A 10947-nucleotide genomic window follows, 5' to 3' on the forward strand; every position below is an offset into this window, starting at 1 on the left:
TGTTATCTTCTTTCACAGACTATCTGGTTGATATATAAGGAGATATCACACACCATGCTAACACATATGAAGGTCACCCAAAAGTACTCAATAAATGTTAATTGAGTGAATGAGTAAATGAATGATGGAACAAATTTATCATTTGAAAGTATTATTTATCATTTAAAATCACTTCGAGTTATCTTTTCATTCCAATATAATTCAGAAACTTTCCAGTCTCAGAGCCTGAACTGGCTCTGTTGAGTTCTTCCCAAAGTATTAAGGAAGGCACTAAATCTTAAGGCTAACTGTAAGATTAGAAAACATCCACATCTTAACAGCTTTTCATTTATTTACCTGTTAAATATTATAAATAAATTAGAAATTCCCAGATCTTTGAATGAAATATGTCAAATAAAACTGATAAATAAATGAATAAAAAAAACCCCAAAGAAACAGATGATCTTTAGTCCTGTTAATAAGCTTTCCAGTCCTTAAAGACCAAAATAAGCTTTCTAGTAATTTCTGCACTTAGACTCAATTGGTTATTTATAACTAAGTAAAGTCAATGACTTATATTAAGCCATTGAAATTACTAAAACATTCAAACAATAAATCCTGGAGGAGTAGGGATCATTTAGTTCAAGCCACTCTTACAAATGATGGCTTTGCTTGTCTTAAACAGCATTTAATTCATTTTTATAGAATTTACTGTGCTCCCCCAATAATGACACCCATACTATATGGATACAGAGATGTCTAAGATCCCATCCCTGCCTTCAAGCAGTTCACAGTCTGGTAGGGAGAAGAGTGATGGCTCAGAAGTGTGGAGAGGTTACAATACAGTATGGAAGGAGATATCTTTGCACAAAACTAATGGGTTATTAATTGGTTAATATAAACAAGCAATTAACATGAATGAAATTAAATTTTAGTGCAGATAATGAAGGAGTTACTCAGTTAAGATAATTTGCAAGTTGATAAAACAAGAATCATTTAGGAAATGGAGCCATACCTCTTTGTGGCACTGCAATAGTCTTTACAAATGTTCCTGGCTAGTGGTCAGTGCCTCTTATGATGTAATATCAGATGAAACCTAAGCTGAAATCATAAGATCGAAAAAGAAGTTAATGACCTTAGAAGCAATCCAGAAGGGTCATGGGAGCTTAGTAGCCTTAGGCATAGATCCAGGGAGTGTAATGGGACATCAAATCTCTACGGACAGATTTAGGACTAGTTATTGGATTCTGTGCCTCATCATTTTCTCTCCATTTATTTTTACATCCCCAGGGGTAAAACTTGAAATACAGACCAGGGCTGATCACGGATGTTTGCTGCTGTGTGCACATAGCTTCTGTATCTAAAGATGAACACATTATTATAAAAAAAAATTCCTTTATGAAACCACGATATTTTCCATATTTTCTCTTCTAAACAGTTTGTTATAAAGTTCAAAGGGGAAATTGGAAGTTCATATCCAAGAATCTAGTTTGCTAGGAAGAGGTATTACAACATTAAAAACATCAAGTATATCTGTTTGAGATAGCTTAGGGACAGTTTTCCCTGAAGGAAAGGTAGCTTAGAGGACCTTGGAATCTTCTCCCTAAAAGCTCATAATTATTGTTTTTTATCACTAATTTGGCATATATATTTGGAGACCAACTGTTTTGTAGTTTGTATAGTTAATTTTTTATAAGTGTATGTCTCTTCTTTTCAATTAAAGTATATCAGAAAATCTACCAAGGTAGAACAAATTTCAAGAAATAAGCAAAGAAGGGTTTTCTTGGAACAGTAGCAACTTTAACACTATTCTTCTGAATTTGCATTGCCTTGTAGCAACTTTCATCCCTCTCTGCAGAGACCTGAGAGACTTGCCACTTTTCATTTATCTGTAGTCTAAGTGCCAACAAAATAAACATCTTCCTTCAGTTTCTTCTTAACAAGTATAAATAGGCTGGAACTTTCCAAAGGAACTCTACTGAAAAAAAAAAAAGAAATCAAAAGGAAAATAAAGGAAATACAAAATATATAGAACTTAGACAAGTTTTAGAAGGAGGAACCTGAACCTACGGCTACAATATTGCTGTTTGAGTCCACCCTATACTCAGATAATCATTTTTCAGATCTTGAATTTCTTTTTTCTCTCTGAATTTTCCCTCCTTCTCCAGGTAGGGAGTTGATGTAGGTAACCTATTACTAGTAGTCTGGGTGAAGTATGGGTTGAAGATGGGGAATTACTCAAACAGAGTTGCTTTTATATTGTTTTACTCAGGCAGTAAACTGTTTTTTTTTTTGGAGGGGGGGAAGGTTTAGCTTGTCCTAGGTCTCTCTAATTAATAAAGATATACTAACTGAACATTGACTGAAACAAATTTTTTTTTTTTTACCACTTTACACAATAGTATTGTTTTTATTTTGGAATAATCATAGATTCACTGGAAGTTAGTACAGAGACAGGTTCCACCCAGTTACCGGCAATGGTAGCATCTTATGTAACTGTAGTACAATATTAAAACCAAGAAATTGGTACAATCTATATGTGTTATTCAGATTTCACTCCTTTCATGTGCATTAAAAAAAATCCATTCTAATCCTGAAATTCTATGATTCCCTGTATCTTATATCTGGAGAAAATTAACTTTGGCTCTTTCACAGTTTGTGCTTAGACTAAACTTTATTTCTCCCTACTGTGGAAAGTAGAAGAAAGTTAATGAATTTCTGAGAACCATCTATGAGAAGTTTAAGATTACCAGACTAATATACTATTTATCCATTTCCATGGTAGCTGTACAATTACAATTTAGGCCACTTATTACATGCACAAGTGTATGCGTTGTCTGGGCAGCAGTGTAGTGTTTCCTCAAGTTTGGGATTCTGAGGTGCCTTTTATGCTTTCTTTTTGTAATTTTGTTTTGCACCTAGCAAGCACCGAATACTTTCACTCTTTGTCTCTCTTTCCTTTTTCAGTTTGAGGACTCTCATCTCTGACAGCAGCTTCAGCAGGATTCTATCATTCTTACCTGGGTGATTGGGTGGGTGAAGGTGAAATTATAAAGTAAAAGCATGTATATGTGACTTTCAATTTCAATTATTGAATTCAGGAGTTACTTAGATCTTTAGATCTTTTATTTGGATATATATTCTTTCCATAAGATCTTTTATTTGGAGATATATTGTTTCCATAAGCCCTTACCTTCACTGAACATGTAACCTGGTCAAGCTCTAGTGAACGAGGTAAATAAGAGAGCCCAAAGATAATCTAAAAATTTAAGGTCTCAATTCATATACCATATCCATTATTGCTGCTGCAATAGAACTATCTATAAATTAGAATGACTGTTGTGCTTTCTAAGTGTGGTTCAGGTAGAGCTGGTGACCTACAAGTGTCCTGAGGTAGTCCCCAGGCTGGTGTCACCTATTAAGTGAAGATAGTAGTAGTGCCTCTTTTTCTGTTTGTTTCTAGCCAAACAAAAAGCCATCCCTGATCTTCTCAACCCAATTTAATATTTCTCTCCTTTAAAGTCCTATAGTATTTTGTTTGTACTTTTCTTGATAATTTTCATTTATTGTTTTGTGTCAAAGTCATTTTTGTAGATATTCAGTTTAAACTTCCCCATTCTTCCCATCCTAATCCCACTAGACCTAAAGGGCAATAACAAAGGCTTATTCTTTCTGTATTTCATGCTATACATAGTGCCATGCATTTAAAATAATGGTTGATTTTAATTAATGAATTTTCTATATTATTTCACTGATGTCTTATCAAAATCAGAGGGAATCCTTGCATGGAGAAAGACAATGGGCATGGTGGAAAATTCATAGGACTGGTAGGCACAAGACCTGGGTCTTACCTCAGGCTCTGGTGGATGATTTTGTGTTCTTGGGTAGATCACGTCCTCCCTATGATCTCTTCACTTATCTGCAATTCAATAAGATTGTATTATATGATCTCTGAATTCCCTTCTAATTTTCCATTCTGTAAATCTATGAAGAACGGGGTATGTTTTCCCACCTTGATTTAGTTTTTACCTTACAAAAAAAAGAGCAGGTAGCATAAAATATAAAGTTGCCCCACTTTCTAGGCTCACAGGTCTTTCTCTTGCCTTACCCCTTTTGTTTTACAAGTTATAACACCTCTGGTTCTGGCAGTATGATCACCATTCTTCAGATCTTTAAGAGAGAAACTCATAAAGTCAACTTTGTTGGTTCCTTTTATTATTATATGTTGTATAAGGTGTCCATCCTACTTGATCATATGGCTTTGGGGTTCCAGGATCAACAATCTATCTGCATTTTAGCTGATGACTGAAATCAATTCTGCAGAGTTTCTAACAGGCTTTGATTCCTGTTAAAATAACACTGTCTTTGAACTCTCAAGCCCCACATTTATCAGCCCCTGTCATCTCAGTTAGATAAAAGGAGTCTGGGAGGGTTTGTTAAAGCTGATGAGGTCAACAGGTAAGAGCAGGAAGGCTTTGAAAATCTGAGACCTGAAGACATTGAAGTTAAAATTAAAGATGGGGAAAACAGCACAAACCTGGGAAGCTGGGAATGAGGGAGGAGGGATCTGTCTCCTTCCTAATTTTACTCCAGTTTCTGCTGTTATCTAATTTGAGACAAAGTTTTGATCTTTTTTATCTCCATTCTTCTTTTTTTTATGGTTTCATGTCCTATGTTTTTAAAATATTTTTTATTTTTCAATTATAGTTGGCATATGATATTTTATTAGTTTCAGATGTACAACATAGTTCTTAGAAATTTGTATAACTTAGGAAGTGATCACCCTGATATTTCTAGTACCCATCTGACACCACAGACAGTTATTACAATATTATTGACTATATTCATTATGCTATACTTTACATCCCCATGACTATTTTGTAAATACCAATTTGTACTTCTTACTTAATCCCTTTACCTTTTTCACCCCTTTGAACCCTTTCCCATCTGGTAACCTTCAAATGTTCTCTATGAGATTTTTTCTGTTTTGTTTATTTTGTTTCTTAGATTCCATATGTAGGTGAAATCATATGGCATTTGTCTTTCTCTGTCTGAATTACTCCACTCAGCAAAATACTCTCTAAATCCATCCATGTTGTTACAGAAGGCAAGATTTCATATCCATATCCATATATATATATTTATATATATATAAATATATATAAATATATATATGTATATATATCATCTTTTATTTCTCTTTTAAAAATTTATTTATTTATTTATTTTTCTTATTAAGTTTATTGGGGTAACATTGGTTAATACAATTATATAATTTTCAGGTGTACATTATCATTTGACGTCTGTATATTCTATTGTGTATTTACCACCCAAAGTCCAGATTCCTTCAGCTACCATATATTTGACGCTTTACCTACTTCACCCTCCTCCTAAACCCTATAATTGACCCCCTTTACCCTGTCTACCTCTCCCCTCCTCCCCTACCCCACTAGTAACCACTAGTCTATAGTCCTCTGGTAACCACTAGTCTATAGTCCATATGTATGAGTCTCTGTTTGTGTCCTGCTCATTTGTTGCTTTTGGTTTTATATCCCACATATAAGCGATATCACTTGATTTTCAACTTTTTCTGTCTGGCTTATTTCGCTTAGCATGATTATCTTGAGGTCTATCCATGTTGTCGCAAATGGCAGTATTTCATCTCTTCTTACGGCTGAGTAATATTCCATTGTATATATGTATCACAGCTTCTTTAGCCAGTCATCTATCGTAGGACATCCTGGCCACTGTGAATAATGCTGCTATGAACATTGGTGTGCAAATGTCTTTTTGGATATGGGTTTTCAAGACTTTGGGGTAAATACCCAGTAGAGGGATTGCTGGATCATATGGTAGATCAATTCTTAGTTTTTTGAGGAACCTCCATACTGATTTGCATAGTGGCTATACCAATTTGCAGTAGTATAGGAGGGTTCCTTTTTCTCTGCATCCTCTCCAACATTTGTTATTCCTTGTCCTATTGATTATAGCCATTCTAACAGGTGTGAGATGGTATCTCATTATGTTTTTGATTAGCATTTCTCTAATAGCTAGCGATATTGAGCATCTTTTCAAATATTTGTTGGTCATTTGTATGCCCTAAAGAGAGAAGTGTCTGTTCTGGTCCTCTGCCTATGTTCTGATTAAATTGTTTGTTTTTATGTTGTTATTGAGTTTTATGAGTTCTCTGTATATTTTTGTTATTAGATCTTTATCAGAGGTGTTGCTTGCAAATATTTTCCCATTGGGATGGTTGTCTCTTTACCTTGTTGATGATTTCTTTTGCTGAGAAGAAGCTTTTTAGTTTGATGTAGTCCCATTCATTTATTTTAGCTTTTACTTCCCTTGCTTTTGAGGTCAAATTCATAACATCCTCTTTAAGTCTAAGGTCCTTGAGTTTTGTTCATATGTCTTCTTCTATGCACTTTAGTGATTCCAGTCTTATATTTAGGTCCTTAATCCACTTTGAGTTAATTTTGGTGTGGTGATAGACAACAGTCTAGTTTCATTCTTTTACAGGTGGCTATCCAGTTTTCCCAGCACCATTTATTGAAGAGGCTTTCCTTTCTCCACTTTATGTTCTTGGGTTCTTCGTTGAAAATTATTTGCCCACATAAATATGGGTTTACTGCTGGACTCTCGATTTTGTTCCACTGGTCCGTGAGTCTGTTTTTCTGTCAATACCACGCTGTTTTGATTATTGTCGCGTTGTAGTATAATTTGAAGTCGGGCAGAGTGATGCCTCCTCCAACCTCCTTTTTTTCTCAGGATGGCTTTGTGCTTCCATACAAATCTGATGATTTTTTGTTCTATTTCTTCAAAAAATGCTGATGGAATTTTGATGGGGATTGCATTAAATCTGTATAATGCTTTAGATAATATGGTCATTTTAACTATGTTGATTCTTCCAATCCAAGAACACGGAATATCTTTCCATTTCTTTGTGTCTTCTTTGGTTTCTTTTAATAGGGTCTTCTAGTTTTTATTATATAGGTCCATCACTTGTTTTGTTAAATTTATTCCTAGGTATTTTATTCTTTTTGTTGCAATTGCAAAAGGAATTCTTCCACCCCACCTTTTTTTTTTTCTGACACTTCATTATTAGAGCATAGGAAAGCTATGGATTTCTGAACGTTGATTTTGTATCCAGAGACTTTAATGTATTTGTTTATTGTTTCTAGTAGTGTTCTTATGAAGTCTTTAGGGTTTTCTATATAGAGAATCATGTCATCTGCAAATAGTGACAGTTGAATAAGAGTGGCGATAGTGGACAGCCTCGCCTTGTTTCTGATCTTGAGGGAAGGTTTTTGTTTTTCACTATTAAGTATAATGTTGGCTGAGGGTTTGTCATATATGGCCTTTATTATGTTAAGGTACTTTCCTTCTATACCGATTTTGTTAGGTGTTTTGATCATAAATGAATGCTGTATCTTGTCAAAGGCTTTTTCTGCATCTATTTATATGATCATATGGTTCTTATTTTTTAATTTATGTGGTGTATCACATTAATAAATTTGCTTATGTTGAACCATCCCTGTGCCCCTGCAATGAAGTCTACTTGATTGTGGTGTGTAATCTTTTTAATATGTTGCTGTATTCAGTTTGCTGGTATCTCATACAGGATTTTTGCATCCATGTTCATGAGAGATATTGGTGTGTAGATTTTTTTTGTGTGTGTGTGTTTTCTTTACCAGGTTTCGGTATCAGGGTAATACTGGACTCATAAAATGAGTTGGAAAGTATTGCCTCCTCTTCGATTTTTTGGAAGAGTTTGAGGAGAATAGGTATTAAATCTTCTTTGAAAGTTTGGTAGAATTCACTGGTGAAGCCATCTGGCCCTGGACTTTTTGGTTGGTTTTTGATGATTGTTTTAATTTCTATACTGCTGATCGGTCTATTTAGATTTTACAGTTCTTCTTGATTCAGTCTAAGAAGGTTGTATTTTTCTAAGTACTGGTCCATTTCTTCTAGGTTATTAAATTTGGTGTTGTATACTTTTTCGTAGTATTCTTGTATGATCCTTTGTATTTCTGCGTTGTCAGTCATAATTTCCCCTCTTTCATCCCTGATTTTGTTTATTTGTGTCTTTTCTCTTTTTTCTTTAGTGAGTCTAGCCAGAGGGTTGTCAATTTTATTAACCATCTCAAAGAATCAGCTATTTGTTGCATTAATTCTTTTTTACCTTTTTTTGTTATCAATTTCATTTATTTCTACTCTAATTTTGATTATTTCTTTCCTTCTGCTGACTTTAGGCTTCATTTGTTCTTCATTTTTTTAGTTTTTGAAGATGAAGCGTTAGGTTGTTTATTTGGGCTCGTTCTTGTTTTTGGAGGTAGGCCTGTAATGATATGAACTTTCCTTTTATGACCGCTTTTGCTGTGTCCCAAAAGTTTTGTTATATTGTACTATCATTATCATTCGTTTCTATGTATCTCTTGATCTCTCTTTTTATTTCTTCCTTGACCCAGTTCTTCTTCAGTAGCACATTGTTTAATCTCCATGTATTTGTGTTTCTTCCTATTTCTTTCTGCAGTTGATCTCTAGTTTCATAGAATCATAATCAGAGAATATGATTGGTATGATTTCAACCCTCTTATATTTGTTGAGGATATCTCTGTGTCCCAGTATGTGGTCGATTCTTGAGAATGTTCTATGTGCACTAGAGAAGAATGTATAAACAGCTGTTTTGGGATGGAATGCTCTGTAAATATCAATTATGTCCAGTTGGTCTAATGTGTCATTTAAGGATGTTATTTCCTTATTGATTTTCTGTTTGGATGATCTGTCCATATCCGACAGTGGGGTATTTGGGTCCCCTACTATGTTAGTGTTTTGGTCTGTTTCTCCCGTTAGTTGTTAGTAATGGCTTTATGTATTTCAGGGCTACCTGACTTGAAACATAGATATTAATAAGTGTTATGTCTTCTTGGTGCATGATTCCGTTTATCATTATGAAGTGTCCCTTAGTATCTTTCTTTACCTTTTTTATTTAGAAGTCTATTTCATGTGATATTAGTACCGCTACTCTCACTTTTCTCTGAATGCCATTTGCTTGAAATATCATTTTTCACCCTTTCACTTTGAGTCTGTATTTGTCTTTGGAGCTGAGATGTGTCTCCTGGAAGTAGAATATGGTTGGGTTTTGTCTTTTGATCCATTCTGCAACTCTGTGCCTTTTTATTGGTGAGTTCAATCCATTTACATTTATAGTGATTATTGAAATGTGAAGTCTTCTTATAGCCATTTTATCTTTTGCTTTCTGGTAGCTCGATATTTCCATTGCTTCCTTGTCCTTGTGTTTCTGTTGTCTTTATTTTGGTTGGCTTTTATGAGTTTTCCCTCTTCTTCCTCTTTTTCTATGTTATATACTTCAGTTCTGAATCTTCTATGTGTGGATACCATTACGAATATGTAAAGGATAGTTATATATGTACAGTCGTCCTATTTCTTCTTTGCATGCCTTATCTCTATTCCCCTTTTTGAATTTAGATCTTTGAATCCCCCTCCCTTTTCAGTCATTGTTATCTCAATTTGTTCTTATGTATGCTGAACGTTCATTACTATCTTGTTATAACAATTGTCTTCTTATTATGTAAGCTTGTAATGCCCTGTTCTTAGTAAGGGTTGCACTCCTCTGCTTCTATCTGACTAATAGTCACTTTACTCCTAATTATGTATTCTTTTTGTCATTTTGTTTTAGGTGAACTGACCCCTTTCAGTATTTCCTGTAGTGCAGGCCTCATAGTGGAGAATTCCCTCAATTTTTGTATGTCTGGAAATGTCTTAATTTCTCCTTCATATCTAAAGGAGAGCTTAGCTGGATACATTATTCTAGGCTGGTAGTTCCTTTCACTTAATAGTTTAAATATTTGATTTCCTTTCTTTCTGGCTTGTAAGGTTTGTGCTGAGAAGTCCAAGAATAATCTAATGGGTTACTTTTATAGTTTACCATTTTCTTTTTCCTGGCTCCCCCGAGAATTCTGTCTTTGTTGTTGATTTTTGATAACTTTAATACAATGAGTCTTGGCGAAGGCCTTTTTGGGTTGAGATAATTGGGTGTTCTGTTGACTTCTTCAATCCCAAGTTCCAGCTCATTCCTTAGATTTGGGAAATTCTTGTCAGCTATGTGTCTATAAATGCTTTCTAGTCCCTGTTCCTTTTTCCTGGCCTTTGATAATGCCCATCATTCTTATGTTTCCTCTCTTGATGGTATCAGCTAGTTCTTGAATTTCTCTTTCTTTATTTTTCATTCTTCGGTTTTTCTCTTCCTCCTTCTAATTTATTTCTAGATTTCTGTCTTGGATGTCACTGATCATTTCCTCCCTTTGGTCAACTCTATTTCCCAAGCTTGCTATTTCATTTTTCAACTCTCGCAGTGTTTTTATTTTATCTCCAGAAGATCTATTCTGTTCTTTTTGAGGGTTTCAGTCTCCTCATTCTGCTCATCTCATTGTTTTTTTTAATTCCTGAAATTGTTGTTATGAATTATCTCGGACTTACTGAGTCTTTTCAGAAGTACCACCCTGAATTCTATGTCATTTAAATTGCATATTTCTATGTCTGTAAGCTTATTTTCTGGAGCTTTTCTCTTTCTTTCTGAGATGCCTTGTCACCGTGGTTGTTCATGGTGTTTAATGAACTATTTCTCTGCCTGGGCATTAATGGAAATGTATTCTGCTGCTTTTCCAGAAAGATTTATTATATAAAGGTTTCTGTTTAGCCTGTTGCAAAAAAGGAGCTTTTCTTTTGGTTTCTAGTAGGTGGCGTCTAAGCCTCTTTGATCTCTAGTTTATATAAAACTTTAAAAATGCCTTTTTATTTTCTGATAGATATTTAATCACGTTTGCAACCCTCAGTTTCAGCCCCTGTCAGTGTTAGTAACAGTTTGGCAGTGTTTGCTCAGATTCCTCTGGGGCTCCATGGTGATTGGTCTTGGAGGGTATGGGGGAGGGGTCCTCTGGGTTGGGG

At 34.7% G+C, this 10947-nt stretch overlaps 1 protein-coding gene across 4 annotated transcripts in view; it reads right to left on the reverse strand.

The window, feature by feature from the left end:
- CYSLTR1 (cysteinyl leukotriene receptor 1) overlaps positions 1 to 10947 on the reverse strand; it is a 29589-nt gene that overhangs the window by 11285 nt on the left and 7357 nt on the right. For 2 of the 4 annotated variants that reach the window (XR_005649967.1, XM_039849363.1), the window contains exons 2-3: positions 3831 to 3898; positions 995 to 1080 (exon numbers count right to left, since the gene is read on the reverse strand). The gene's annotated coding sequence lies outside the window, so the exon portion shown is untranslated. Of the gene's footprint in view, positions 1 to 994; positions 1081 to 1841; positions 1958 to 3830; positions 3899 to 10947 lie in introns of all 4 variants that reach the window. The other 2 variants (XM_039849385.1, XM_039849374.1) reach the window with 2 other exon arrangements.

The sequence above is a fragment of the Pteropus medius genome, unplaced genomic scaffold (genome assembly GCF_902729225.1).
Source record: "Pteropus medius unplaced genomic scaffold, Ma_sr-lr_union100, whole genome shotgun sequence".
Classification (NCBI taxonomy): domain Eukaryota; kingdom Metazoa; phylum Chordata; class Mammalia; order Chiroptera; family Pteropodidae; genus Pteropus; species Pteropus medius.